Source organism: Malus domestica, chromosome 14 (assembly GCF_042453785.1).
Source record: "Malus domestica chromosome 14, GDT2T_hap1".
Classification (NCBI taxonomy): domain Eukaryota; kingdom Viridiplantae; phylum Streptophyta; class Magnoliopsida; order Rosales; family Rosaceae; genus Malus; species Malus domestica.
The window spans coordinates 20,617,465-20,632,209 of record NC_091674.1 but is presented as its reverse complement, the minus strand read 5'-3'; the positions used below and the strand labels follow the sequence as shown (position 1 = coordinate 20,632,209).

At 37.2% G+C, this 14,745-nt stretch overlaps 1 long non-coding RNA gene and 1 other non-coding gene across 3 annotated transcripts; both read left to right on the top strand.

Moving 5' to 3' along the window:
* Positions 1-418: 418 nt before the first annotated feature.
* LOC139191595 (uncharacterized) lies at positions 419-2,250 on the top strand. Of its 2 annotated transcripts, none has more exons than XR_011575683.1 (3): positions 419-668; positions 765-820; positions 1,873-2,250. It is a non-coding gene; the product is annotated as an uncharacterized lncRNA (long non-coding RNA). The 2 variants fall into 2 exon arrangements; XR_011575682.1 differs by having other exon boundaries at positions 456-668; positions 1,888-2,250.
* An 8,971-nt stretch (positions 2,251-11,221) lies between these two features.
* LOC108175123 (uncharacterized) lies at positions 11,222-14,355 on the top strand. Its single transcript, XR_011575406.1, has 5 exons — positions 11,222-11,594; positions 11,682-11,737; positions 12,714-13,725; positions 13,824-13,879; positions 14,031-14,355. It is a non-coding gene; the product is annotated as an uncharacterized protein (transcript).
* Positions 14,356-14,745: the final 390 nt, after the last annotated feature.

The window sequence follows — 14,745 nt, the reverse complement described above, 5'->3', positions numbered from 1 at the left end:
GTGCTCGTGAAATAAACTAACTGCCACAAGGTAAACTAGATATATGTATGGAATGAGACCTAACATCTGAAAGCGACCAACAAATTAAAGCTAAAAGCTTATAGAATAGTTAGATAGATCAAAAGCGCAAGTGAGTTCCAAAAGGTGAACAAAACCCACAAGTTATGTTGTATTGTCCCACTCCCACACATTCCACCTAATGCATTGTGCGACACATAAAAGGAGAAGCAAAGCTTTTGATGTTAAGGAATTTGAGTGGAGTTGACTTTGAGGTGGGGGATAAGGTGTATTGTATATTTCCAGAATCATATCTTTTGTGTTTGGTAAGTAATTTTGAAAATCATCACAAAAGTAAAATTTAATGGGTACTAAAAACATAAATCATGTAGTTTACTTCATTACATGTTATAATAAAGATGGACGACATGATACACTGAAAAATTGCTACTAGAGAAGCTTTGTGTAAGGGTCATTATGACTTTACATCTCTGTTGGCTCCATTTACTCGCACTCACAATTATAAAAACCAAGAGTTCTGCACTTCTCCTCCAAACACTGAACTAGCTACAACAGCAATAAGCTAAGGAAAGAAAATATAAACCCTTAGATGCTTCCTCAAGTAAAGATTTTCATCTTCCTCCTCTTGCTCTTTAACTTTTCGGTTTCAGGTAATATTTTTAAGGTTGCAAATTCCATTGGCTCCAAGTTTTCTGAAGCTGAGTCTAGAAAATACTTGAAACCCTTTTCTCTTCATTAATTTGTAGGAAGAGCTGACAGCTTCAAGGATGAACTGGAGCTCACTTCTTCAAGTGGTCATGAGGTAATTAAAATAAATATGGAGAAATTAGGTTCTCATCCTTGCTTTTGCTACTCCATTGATTAAAACCTTATTCCTTTTCAATTTTTGATCAAGGTCCTTGGTATTAATAACATTATTAATTATTTCAATAATAAAATATTTTTTTATTTCTAAATATATTCATTTAATGTTAAAAATGTTACAATTAGTATATTTATATTTATAGTTAAAATTTTTATCATATATTTTTATTTTTATTTTTAGTTTGTACCCATTTTTAATTTGTACCAATTTTCTTTTTAGTTTTAATTTGTACCCATATATTAATTTCTTTTTATGCCCATATTTTTTAAAGTTTTATTTGTATTTGTACCCATTTTTATTTTTTCTAAATGTACCCATGCTAATTATATGTACCAATTCATGTAATTTTTTCAAATTTTTAATGTTAAAATGTACTCATTCTTAAATATACCAATTTGTTATAAGTAAAATGTACCACTTTTTTATATATAAAATCTATTCAATTTTTTTCTAATCCATTTTTAAACTTATATGGGTACATTCTTTTTTCTTTGATTTGAGAATGTATCCATGTTAAGTTTAATCGAAGAAATTTACTAATATTATTAAGCCTAATATTTTTTATTTTTTTTTTGTGATTTTGAAGAATGTACTCATGTTTTGATACAATAATTTTTTGGTTAATTTTGATGAACGTACCCATGTTTATACACACACACACACACCATAGTATATTTATATTTTAATATTTTTAATCCCACAAATTATGTTTTTTTATTTAAAATCTCATTAATATAAACAAAATATAAATTTCAATTTTTAATTTAAAAAATATAGTAACGTACATAGAAATAAATTATCACATTAATTTCAGGGACTTAGATAAAAAATTGAAAATCAACAAGGTTTTAGTCAAATAATATTCATAGTTCGGGACCGCATCCAAAGTCTCCCTTAAAATATATATGGTATATTTCGTCAACGTCCATGCAAACAAACTGCATGATTTGGTGATTTAGTTTGAGCTTGTTCTTAATCATGTTTATAAGGTGGTTAATCAGCAGATGACAAAAGGTGGGAGAAAACTGCTCATTTCACTTGATGCAATTTCAGATTACAAGGAGCCAGGGCCAAATAAAGGTCACGATCCACATAATTAAGGGAGGGAATGCTGGTGGTAGGGGTGGGAATCCTTGAATAACTAGATGATCACATCCTTTTTGAAGCCGCATAATCTCTTGTGAAAACGCTATATATATATATATATATATATATATATATATAGAGAGAGAGAGAGAGAGAGAGAGTGATGATGGACGTGTTTCTTGAGTGACATTGAGTGAGAGAGTTTTATATATTTGGCTATGAAGCTGTGAATACCGTGATGAATGTCTGTATTACTGGAATAAAATGTTAGCAATTCAGTATCTGCTTTCAAGTAATGTATATACATAGCTTGATTAAGATCTAAATCTAGCTACAATGACATGTAATCAAAATATATGTATATCTTGGGATTATAATTATAAAGAGGCGAGACAAAACTCACACTGCCAAGGAAATTAATCTTTGATTCGGCATATATAGGAACTAAGATATTGCAATATATATGCAAGTTTTTAGTCAAATCGCAAAGTGGGTGAATTCATAAGTGTTGATGCACAAAACCGAAGGGATCTTGGAACAACATAAATTCGACCGTGAATCTGTAAAAAAGTAAAGAACACAAGATGTATCGTGGTTCACCCCAATGTTTGGGCTACATCCACACTGATGTTGATATTGTTTCACTCTGAATGGTGAATATACAAGAAGGCTAGAGGCAGTGTGCTCTCTAGCCTATTTTCTGTGTTTGCCCTCTCTGAGATGTTTTCTCTCTTCCCATGGCCTAAACCTTGATCTCCCCCAATGAGGAGAGTGAGGAGTCCTTTTATAGAATAAGGATTCCTCACTTACTACATATTTGCCCCTTCATTTATTACATAATTACATTTGAGTCCCCTGAGTATTTATACGAGGTCTAAATACGGAGGCCCTAAATATGGTACAAACAGTAGTCCCCCAAGTCTTCAGTCAAGAGAGTCTTTTGGCTGGAGACTTGAAATTCAGAACATGTGTGGGCCGAAGTAACTGGATGTTGTATAGAACTGATACTCGATATGAGGTGGTGCTCAATGTGAAATGATGCTCAACTAGAAATAGCACATGTTGCGAGGCTGCTCGGCTTGTGGCTTATGCTGCCTTGGTTGGCTCGGCTTGTGGCATTGAAGGTGAAGGAGTCCCTTTTATAGAATAAGGGCTCGCTCTTCAATACATAAATAATGGGTTAGAGTTGATGCTCGCGGCGAGGCGGTTGCTTAGCAGGCGACGGTGCTCTCTAATGATGGTGAGGGAGCCCCTTTTATAGAATAAGGGCTCGCTCCTCAATACATAAGTGATGGGTTAGGAGTGATACTCGCGGCGAGACGGTTGCTCAGCTGGCGGCGATGCTCTCTAATGAAGGTGAGGGAGTCCCTTTTATAGAATAAGGGTTCGCTCCTCAATACATAAGTGATGGGCTAAGAGTCTCTCTTTAATAAAGGTGAGGGAGTTCCTTTTATAAAATAAGGGTTCGCTCCTCAATACATGAATAATGAGTGCTCTCTAATGAAAGTGAGGGAGTCCCTTTTATAGAATAAGGGTTCGTTCCTCAGTACATAAATAATGGGCTAAGTCCCCCAAGTATTTTTCATAAGGCCTAGTTGTGGAAGCCCAATATATGGTATGTAGTGTAGTCCCCCAAGTCTTCAGTCAATAGAGTATGTTGGCTGGAGACTTCAAATGCAATCCATGTATGGGTCGAAGTAGCGGTTGTTCGGAGGCGGTCTTTGTTTACCATGCACTGAAGCTTTGTAGGTGAAGCTTTGAAAGTGAAGTTTTATAGGTGAGGGTTTGAAAGTGAAGCTTTGAAGCTAGAACTTTTGTAAATGAAGCTTTGAAGTCGGAACTTTGTAAATGAAGCTTTGAAGTCGGAGCTTTGTAAATGAAGCTTTCGAAGCTGGAGCTTTTGTAAATGAAGCTTTCGAAGTTGGAGCTCTGTAAATGAAGCTTTCGAAGCTGGAGCTCTTGTAAATGAAGCTTTCGAAGCTGGAGCTCTGTAAATGAAGCTTTCGAAGCTGATTGACATGAGTGATGCTCATGAATGTTTATGTTGATTGACATGAGTGATGCTCATGAATGTTTATGTATGATTGACATGAGTGATGCTTATGTATGATGGTGATTGTCATGAGTGATGCTCATGTATGATTTTTTGGAGGACGAGTTGTACTTTTGATCACCTAGTTGGTGATAATAACGGCAGACTGCTAAATAATTTTAGAGTACTAGACGTACTTTTGATCACCTGGTTGGTGATAATAGAGGGTGAACCTTAAGTGGAGGGATGAAGGTTGGAGTTTGAAGCCATAAAGCCTAGCTCTTTTGGGCATATAGGCCTTCGCCCTTCACATAACATTCCAGCCCACTATTTTGGGCTTGTAGACATTATGCCTTTTTTTTTTTTTTGGGCATGCTGCCTTCTTTATTTATTTATGATTACCCTATGGTGGGGTTATACAGATGTCTCCAAAAGATAAGAAAAGTAAATCACATCATTCAAAAAAGCTGCTGTGACTTGGCAACAACGAGATTTCTCCCTTCACATCAACCTCAGCGGTCCAGTTATTGGAGGAAACCTTCACGTGGAGGCAGGTTTGGTCAGCAGACATGGTCTCTCATACTTTGATAGTACAATCCTAGGAGCCTATATATATGACACCGTCTCCACCCCATTTTACACAAGTTACTGTAAGTGTGTGGCCATTAAGACATATAACAGATTTCCTCAACGTAACATCCCATATGCGTGCATCACCATCTTTGCTAGCACTTACAAAGCGTCGACACAGAGAGCTAAGGTGGACTGGTTCCCAAGAGATTCCAGTAATCCATTTCTTGTGGCCGATCAGTCGATTGCCCGAAGCAAGGACCGACCTTGAGGAGGTAGTCCCCCACCACAAATGCATATTTTTGACTTGAGTGAGCCCCCTAGGTCTTGTAAGCTATCATCATTATTGGCACTGTGCCAAATGTCGGTGTCGTACCCCAGCTTTACACATCAATATAACTATATAATAATTGCTCCAGTTTGCAGAAGACAACTTAATAAAATATTCATCAATGACAGTGGGTATGGGCTGTAAAGATAAGAGTCTTATCTTTGTGGTTGTTTTCCATGAGTGCGAATGGATGATTGAGTGTGGCAGACTTGATAGTGGTGGACTTTGGCCTCCCCCATAAAAGAGAGATGGCAGATGGCAGACGGAATAAAAACTTATCTTTTCAGACAATGGAGTGGGTTTTCATGTTTAGATTGCGTCAATGAGGTAGTGGATGACCGCTGTCCAGATCCGCAATCATGGCTTCCACGTTTGCCGACAGTGGTAGGGCCGGATCCATAATCATGGCTTCTATGCTCGCCTACAGTGGCAGGGGTCACTACAACAGTACTGCAGCTCGCCAAACGTCTTGCACGCACTTCTTGCACGCGACTACTTCAACAAGGTCGGAGCTGGTGACCTTGAGGTCGGAAGGGCAGTTGGTGTTGAGGTTGGTAATGCAGTCGTTGGGGACCACCATCATAGGGAGTCAGATTTTCGAGACCTAGACTCTCGCACACGCTTTTGCTCATTCGCCGGTGTTTGTACAGAAGCATTGGCTTGTCTCCCAATATGACCTGTCTCAACCAAAATATGTTTATTACCAACATGGATTTTGACAGACTTACTTTGAGGATAACCTTGATGACCGCTCGACGGAACATCGTCGGGCTCGAACAAAGCTCTGATGCCAAACCCCTTCTTGCTGGTCTTTCTGGGCAAAAGCAAAGACAAATTGTAGAACTTGGAATTGCTAGAGAAGCAGGGGGAACGAGGGCAGTTTGGGAAGAGGAAACATTTAAGTCACCTTAAGTTTTTGAAGCATGCAAGGTCTTTGTCTCATCCTGGTCGCTCTCATTCTTCAAGCATCCACAGCTCCAGGCCTAGCCAGACACACGGCGGGCTTTGACAATGACGGTGGTGGGGCGGTCAGCATCAGTTTCTGCTTCAACTCACAGATGAGAGGGTCTGCGCCTAGTTGAGAGACGACTGAGCGGGCGCCAGTCCACGAGAAACCAGTGTTTGAGCCAACGGTGTCTGCGAGAGAGTTTGAGTCGCAGTCGGAGCGGCGATGACTCCAGGATAACCATGGCTAGGGCCCAATTCAGACTAAAATGACGGTGCAGCACCTATGTTTCGTACGCAACCACGACCTTTGTCTCTTCTACTGTAATTAAAAGACGGAGCGTCTGAGCCGTACGAGGGTTTGGAATGACGGCCTCGGCTTCGACCGCGTTGAGACATTGCGTCTCTGTGCGTTCTGGATTTGAGAGAGAGAAAGTGAGGTTTTTCTTTTTGATTTTTTTGTTGTTTTGGTTTCTGGGTGCGACTGACTGAGAGAGGAGAGAGAGAGAGAGAGAGAGAGAGAGAGAGAGAGAGAGAGAGAGAGAGAGAGAGAATCTGAGAATTGTGAAGCTTGTTCGTAGCTGTTGCCATGACGGGGAGTTGGAGCAGAAGGCATGGGTTTTGCAGTAAATGTGCATGTGTTTGGTCCTTGGGTTTCTGCAGATTCACAGTGGATATTGTGGTAAGGTCTCAGGGTGGTGAGATGAAAAAATGAAAGAGAACCGATATAACTTTTCGTGTCGTTTCCCACAAACGGCGCCAAATGTTGATGCACAAAACTGGAGGGGTCTTGGAACAACATAAATCTGACTGTGAATCTGCAAGAAAGTAAAGAAGACAAGATGTATCGTGGTTCACCCCAATGTTTGGGCTACGTCCACACTGATGTTGATATTGTTTCACTCTGAATGGTGAATATACAAGAAGGCTAGAGGCAGTGTGCTCTCTAGCCTATTTTCTGTGTTTGCCCTCTCTGAGATGTTTTCTCTCTTCCCATGGCCTAAACCTTGACCTCCCCCAATGATGAGAGTGAGGAGTCATTTTATAAAATAAGGGCTCCTCACTTATTACATATTTGCCCCTTCATTTATTACATAATTACATTTGAGTCCCCCGAGTATTTATACAAGGTCTAAATACAGAGGGCCTAAATATGGTACAAACAATAAGAAATATTTTGATTATACTATAGTTGCATCCAACATAAATGAATATTGCAGACTACCATAAGTGCAAGGGTTACTGTTATCTTATGGGCATAACCATTTCGTTTTTTATTTTGTTTTCATTTTTTTTAAAATTGAAAATTTGTTTGGTATCGGTTCTCATCTTTCAATTAAAATAAATAAACGAAATTTGGATATTGTTTTTGTGATTTTTAAAAATTATTTGACTTTAAGTTTTCAATTTTTGGTTTTTTGAATGTTCATTTCTTAAAAAAAAACTGAAAATCGAAAACAATTAACAAATAAGTTTTCAGTTTTTAAACAAAAAATTGAAAGGGGTTATCAAACATGCCCTTGTGAGGGAAAATAGAAAAAAAAAAGTATAAAAACCGAAAGTAAAACAAGAAAATAAAAGCACGAACTAGGGCTTTGAAAGCCATAAAAACCAAAAGAAAAAAGAAAAGAAATTGGTCGCGCGCCAACCTGCACCTGGCCTGGCCTGAAGCCAACTTGCGCCCAAAGCTGAGCATGCAGCTCTGGCTTTTGCCTCAAAAGGACACAATTTGGTGTCTGGGTTTTGCAACCCACATCTTTGGGCTTTCTGTGCACCGAAGTCCAAGTCCAAATTTTTGGACTTTTTTTTTTTAGTAAAGTCTGCAACTTCATGGGCTTGTTTTTTTTTTTCCTTAGCTCGCTCAAATATGATGTAGCAACTTGAATGCAGCTCCATTTGGCCACCTTTTTCTAGCTTGCCCCCGAGCCCAAGCCTGGTGCCTGATGTTGCAGGGCCTCATTTTCCTGCACAACCAGCAGCCTTATGCTGATGGGCCACCCTTGTTTTCGGCCCAAAATCCACTTTTGGCTTATTTTTCTTCTAGCTGCACCCAAATATGTTAGGGTGCTAGCTGCTTAGCCCAAAACTGTGCTCTATTTTCTTAATTGCTTGGTCCCAAGCCTTCCAATACCAATATGACAAGAATGTCAATATTTTTTTGCTTCCACGATCGATCCTGGTTTGGTCTTGGTTTATTGAATTATTTAGTGCCCCGCTGTCTATTAACTTGACAAAAAAACAAATTAATGGCAAACACACTTTTTTGAATTAACTATTCAATATTTTATTTTTTTTGTTTGAATCGTTGACATGCTTTCATAGTCCTGAAACTACTCACATTTGGGTTCCTGAAGTAACCTCAAATTCACTACACTTGAATTATCTATTGTATTATGTATTCTTATGCGTACTCATTTCATGAACTAGAAGTGCATCTAAATTGAACATAAAATTTTGAATTAGTGTGTTTGAAACCCGAAGTTTTCATAAAACAATACACCCATGGAAAACTCGAAGTTTTTTCATGCAAATTAAATCATACCATGTCTTAGAACCTGAATGTTCTAACTTTGATGCGCACGAAGATTTTATTTCTCGTATCACCAACGACAATCTTGTTTTTTCCATTAAATGGATTGCCAAACAGTCGCAAATTTGATTTCACTGACTTGGAAGTTTCTGACGTAAACTACTTTATGTGGGTGCCAAACGTAAAGCTTCACTTAACTATCGAGAAACTGATAAACCATTGAAGCCAACAATGGCCTCAATAAAGTTGAAAAACCTTTGCCATGACCTTTATTCGAAGACTTAAGGCTGAAGCATTACAATGGAAGTATGTTACTAGGATTTCATGGCTATTTGGCTCACTCTACAGACAATTTAATCATGAAAGATGATCTTGCTTGAAGCAAAACATGATTCAAATTTTTATGTCCATGAATAGGTACAATTATGAAGTTTATAGGATGCAATTGAATTTTGGCTGGAGAAGATTTTTCTGATCCATCCATGTCTTTAACCTTTTCTTGAGCAGCAGTGTAGAGAGCAGAAGTTTACCAAATTATCATATTTGATTATTACCACAACTATGAAAGAAATTCACCCTAGTGATTCGGCTGGGAAGTACCAAATGGTATAGACCCAATTTATAGTCTACCAAATGGTTTAACCCAGTTTCAGTTGGAGCCTACTGAACGACATGCCCTGCTTCGACAAAGATGTACCAAAGGACATTCTCTACTTCAACAGAGGTGTGTCGAACAAAAGGCTTTGCTTCAACATACACTTGTCAAATCTACTCATCCAACTTTGGCTAAAGAGTATCAAATAGACCCCTCTAGTTTCGACCGGAGCCTTTCGAACCCAAAGTCTAGGTCCGTCTCTATCTCGTTCTTACTCACTTTAGGGTTTGCTTTATAACATATGGTAAAATCAAGGGCTGCCAAATGTGGCATCACGGCCAGAAGCGTGATCCTTGGCACTTAAGACATAAATTCCAACATAAAGGACAATATTTGCATGATATTTGGATAACAATCCATCCTCAAGGGGAGCAGGTTGCCTCTCTGATGCATTATTAGGGGTAATTGTCGGACCATATATTTTCCAAGGTTGGAGTAAGGCTGATCCAAATACAGTTATTTCAGAAGTTTGGTCATGGACTCACCAGTTTTGGTTAGAGTTGGATCAAACGGAGCAGCAGTACTACCATCACCTTGTTCCAGGGCAATAGGCAAAGTCCTAGTAACTATGCTAGATGACGCAGAACATGCGATCTGATCTTAATATAGACCCAATCAAATCTTTATAAGTCTTGGAGTTTCTACAATATAGGAATTGACATGTGCCACAAGTAATCACAACTACTAAGATGGTGCAATGTCTAATTCTACATATCCTCTAGGATTCACCATGCTTAGAATGAAGATTCTATCACAAAAGGTCTCTCTTCCCATGGTATAAATACACTCACCTAGGGTTCATCATTGGTAACGCAATCTGAACACTTCACTTCTCTTGCCCATTGTTTGAGTCTAAAATACTATTCCCTAACTTGACCGTCAAGAGATTTTGGCCAGCACACACCCCCTCCCCCTGGTCTTAGGTATGCTCATGGATGTTTATTGTTTTGCAGGTTGCTCGAGTTTGTGCATAACTAACACTCACGGTGGTGCATGAATTTGGTTCCAACATTCCACTTTCTACATTGCCGCTGCATGAGCAAGTTAGAGACATTGAAGGACGAGAAAAATCTTCTCTAGTGAAAATTCAATCGGATTCTATAAACTTTAGAATTGTATGTAGTCAAGGACATAAAGGTTTCAATCATGTTTTGCTTCATGCAAAATAATCTTTCATGCATAGTCCGTGGAGCAAGCCAAAGAGTCATGAAACCCTATTTAGCAAGGTACTATCGTTTGTAAGTATTGAAATGAAGAGTACGTCGACAGCTTATTCAGCTCTTCCATGCTATTTTTGGCCTCGATGAATTCTCAGCTTCTCGATAGTCTAGTGAAGCTTCACGTCTTGTACACACATAAAGTTGTCTCTGTTAGAAATTTCTGTGTTAGTGAAATCGAACTTGTAACGGTTCGACAATCCCCTTAACAGAGGGAACAAGATTAACTCATTAGATTATTTGGAAGTGATTTATATAATAGCAAGAGGAGCCAGCTTAACTCATTAGATTATTAATCCTATTATTAAAATTGTTATGGGATTTTTTCGTGCCACCCATTGATGACTCATGCTCATAAGATGTGAATAATTAAGTTGAGCAAAAGTGCAATAGGTGTCAGTCCTACGCTGCAAAAAGTTTTTTTGGGGGGAGGGGGGGGGGGGGGGGGGAAGAGTCCAAAGAAGCAAGCAAGGGATAAACCCTAATTTCAACATTGCACTTATAGTTGCTGTTGTAGCTAAATACTTTTAACACGGAACTCCAATTTATGCTCTATGATCAATAATAATGGTGTCTTAAGTTGCATACAACTTATGCTAATCGTTGCATCTTTATCATTATATATGACATGTATACGTGTGCTTTTGAGTCAAAAGACACAAATTAATGTATATCAAATAGTTTGCTTGTGAAATCAACTAATTGCCACAAGGTAAACTAGATATATGTATGGAATGAGACCTAACATCTGAAAGTGACCCACAAATGAAAGCTAAAAGCTTATAGAATAGTTAGATAGATCAAAAGGGCAAGTGAATTCCAAAAGGTTGAAAAACCCCACAAGCTATGTTGTATTGTCCCACTTCCACACATTCCACATAATGCATTGTGCGACACATAAAAGGAGAAGCAAAGGTTTTGATGTTAAGGAATTTGAGTGGAGTTGGCTTTGGGTGGAATTTGAGTGTATTGTATATTTACATAATCATATATTTTGTGTTTAGCAAGTAATTTTCAAAATCATATCATAAAAGTAAAATTTTATGAGTACTGAAAGCATAAATTACGTGGTATACTTCATCACATGTTATCATAAAGGTGGATGACAAGGTACACTGAAAAATTGCTACGCGAGAAGCTTTGTGTAAGGGTCATTGACTCTACATCTCTGTTGGCTCCATTTCCTCGCACCCAAAATTATAAAAACCAAGACTTCTGCACTTCTCCTCCAAACACTGAACTAGCTACAATAGCAATAAGCTAGGGAAAGAAAATATAAACCCTAAGATGCTTCCTCAAGTCAAGATTTTCATCCTCATCTTGCTCTTTAACTTTTCGGTTTCAGGTAATATTTTTAAGGTTGCAAATTTCATTGGCTTCAAGTTTTCTAACGCTGAGTTTAGAAAATAAATGAAACCTTTTCTCTTTGTAGGAAGAGCTGACAGATTCAACTATGAACTAGAGCTCACTTCCTCAAGTGGTCATGAGGTATTTAAAACTACGTATTGTATATTTCGTCAACGTCCATGCCAGTGCCGGTCCAGAGATTTTTGAGGCCCGGGGCGACGTCAAAAAAAGTGCCCTAACTTCATGTAAAAAAATTATTTATTTTCACACATAAGACATCGAAAAAATTATACTTAGAAAAACACTTCAAACTCAATAATTTATAAACACTGAAAGACTAATTTATTTTGTATTGAGAGAGGGAAACAAAAAAACTTCGGGCTTACAAGTAGATAGATGATGAGTTTTGTTTTCCATCTGAACTTTGAACGTGTTTTTGAATAAATCGTGAGATGTTTTTTTCTTATTTAATAACCTTGTCAATATGGTACTAAACAATAATGATGTTTTTGAGTCTTTAATTGATATGTCTTATTAATAAATGGGACTAAATTAAACATTTTGATGACACATCATATAATTTGCAAATTTGGTCTACGTATTATTTTTTGTTGAAGATTAGACTTGAATTAAAACGAATATTTAAAAATAACAACCCACATAGCTACTATATAGTAACTAAAAATAAATTAACAACCAAACAAAAATTTGTAAAAATTGAAAAAAAATAAACATGCACATAGCATTTCGAACTTATGACTTCTTGTTAATTTTAAACAACAAAAATCATTGCAAAATGGAAAGTAAATAAGCACACGTTGGGTGTTTTGAACCCAAGACCTCCTCATTATTTTCAAATGACAAACCACCACTTCTAGTTCAATTTCTATGTATTTGAACCAAACTTTATAAATTTATACTCTTATAAAAACATATATAAATATACCACCCTAATAACTTTGGTGCCCCTAATTTTTTTGGGCCCTGGACGGTCGCCCTGCCTGCACTGGGCCTGGGCCGGCCCTGGTCCATGCAAACAAACTGTATGATTTGGTGGTTTAGTTTGATCTTGTTCTTAATCCTGTTTATAAGGCGATTGATTAGCAAATGATAACAGGTGGGAGAAAACTGCTCATTTCACTTGATGCAATTTTGGATTACCAAGAGCCAGGGCCAAATCCAAGTCACGAACCACATAAAGGAGGGAATGCTGGCGGTAGAGGTGGGAATCCTTGAATAACTAGATGATCACCTCCTTTTAGAAGCGGTATGATCTCTTGTGAAAGCCCTATAGAGAGAGAGAGAGAGAGAGAGAGAGAGAGAGAGAGAGAGAGAGAGAGAGGGAGTGATGATGCACGTGTTTCTTGAGTGATATTGAGTGACATAGTTTTATATATTTGGCTTTGAAACTGTGAATATCATGATGAATGTATGTATTATTGGAATAAAATGTCAGAAATAGTATATGCTTGCAAGTACTGTATATACATATCTTGATTAAAATCTAAATCTAGCTAGAATGACATGTAATCAAAATATATGTATACGTTATAATCATAGAGAGGGGAGACAAAACTCACCCTACCAAGGAAATTAATCTTTGATTTTGCATATAGGATCTTAGATATTGTAATATATACGCAAGTTTTTAGCCAAATCCCAAAGTGGGTGAATTCATAAGAAATATTTTTATTATACTGTATATATATTCAAGTTGCACAAAAAAAAAAAAAAAAGAATAAGAATATTGCAGACCTTTACCATAAATGCAAGAGGTACTTTCGTTTGTAAGTATTTGAAATGAAGAGTACGCTGGTGCTATGAGAAATAAAACCTCTTAAAGCATCAAAGTTAAAACATTCAGGTTCTAAGACATGGTCTGGTTTAGTTTTCATGAAAAATTTCAGATTTTCCATGGGTGTATTGTTTAATGAAAACTATGGATTTTAAGGGCACTAAATTTGAAACTACAAGTTTAAGTTTTGATGAACTTCTTGTTCATAAAAGACCAAACAGGGGTCGGTTGTGGAAATAGGCCAAAATTGGGCTTATCCGTGAGCGCCCCCGCATGGTTCCTCAAGTCAAGATTTTCATCATGCTCCTCTTGCTCTTTAACTTCTCGGTTTCAGGTACGTAAGATTTTTAAGGTTGCAAATCTCATAGGTTTCAAGTTTTCTGAATTTGACTTGGAAAATAAGCCAAACCATCTTCTTTCGTTAATTTGTAGGCAGAGCTGACATCTTCAAGGATGGAATGGAGCTCACCCACTCAAGTGGTCATGCGGTACGTAATTAAAACTATATATATATATATATATATATATATCATATATTTCATCTCTCACCCTCCATGCAAACAAAACTATTTGATTTTGTGATTTTAGTTTAATGAATTAATTAAATATGTTCATAAACATGTTTGGGAGGTTAATCAGATGCTGAAAGTTGGGAGAAAGCTTCTCGTTTCACCAGATGAACTGTTGGATTACCCGCAGCCAAGGCCGAATCCACGTCATACCCCACCTCCACCTCCTTCAGCTTAGGGATATGAGTTCTTGTAAAATCCCTTGGCATATAGAGAGAGAGTGATGACCTGATGTGTTTCTTACGAGTGTGAGAGAGAGAGAGTTTTATGTTCTTAGGTTTAAAAACCATGATCAAAATGGAATAAAATGTTAGAAACTGAATATGGTTGCAATTACTGCACATATTACATCAGCCATTATCGCATCGTTAATCAAAACTGCAACCTTTTAACTATTTTGTTGTGTGATTTGGCTACTCATGATATTACATAACACATCGATGTACTCAGTCACAACTAGAAAAAAATTCAACAAATGCGCGATTAATTATACAAAAACATAAAAGTATTATTGACACTTTATAATTTTTTTTTTATCAAGAATACTAAAAGCGTAAATTTTTATTTTTGTAAATCATAATTACATTTTTCCCCTTTACGTTTTTGTCTAATTTCAAATTCATACAATGTTTTTCAATTTTTACAATTTCATACAACGGCTCATAGTTCGTACCAATGTCATACATCTTTCTCAATTTAAACTGACCTTTAGGTGATAACGTGACAAATATAATACCTACATTTTTAACGATGTGGCAAATAAAAACTTAATTATCAAACCAATC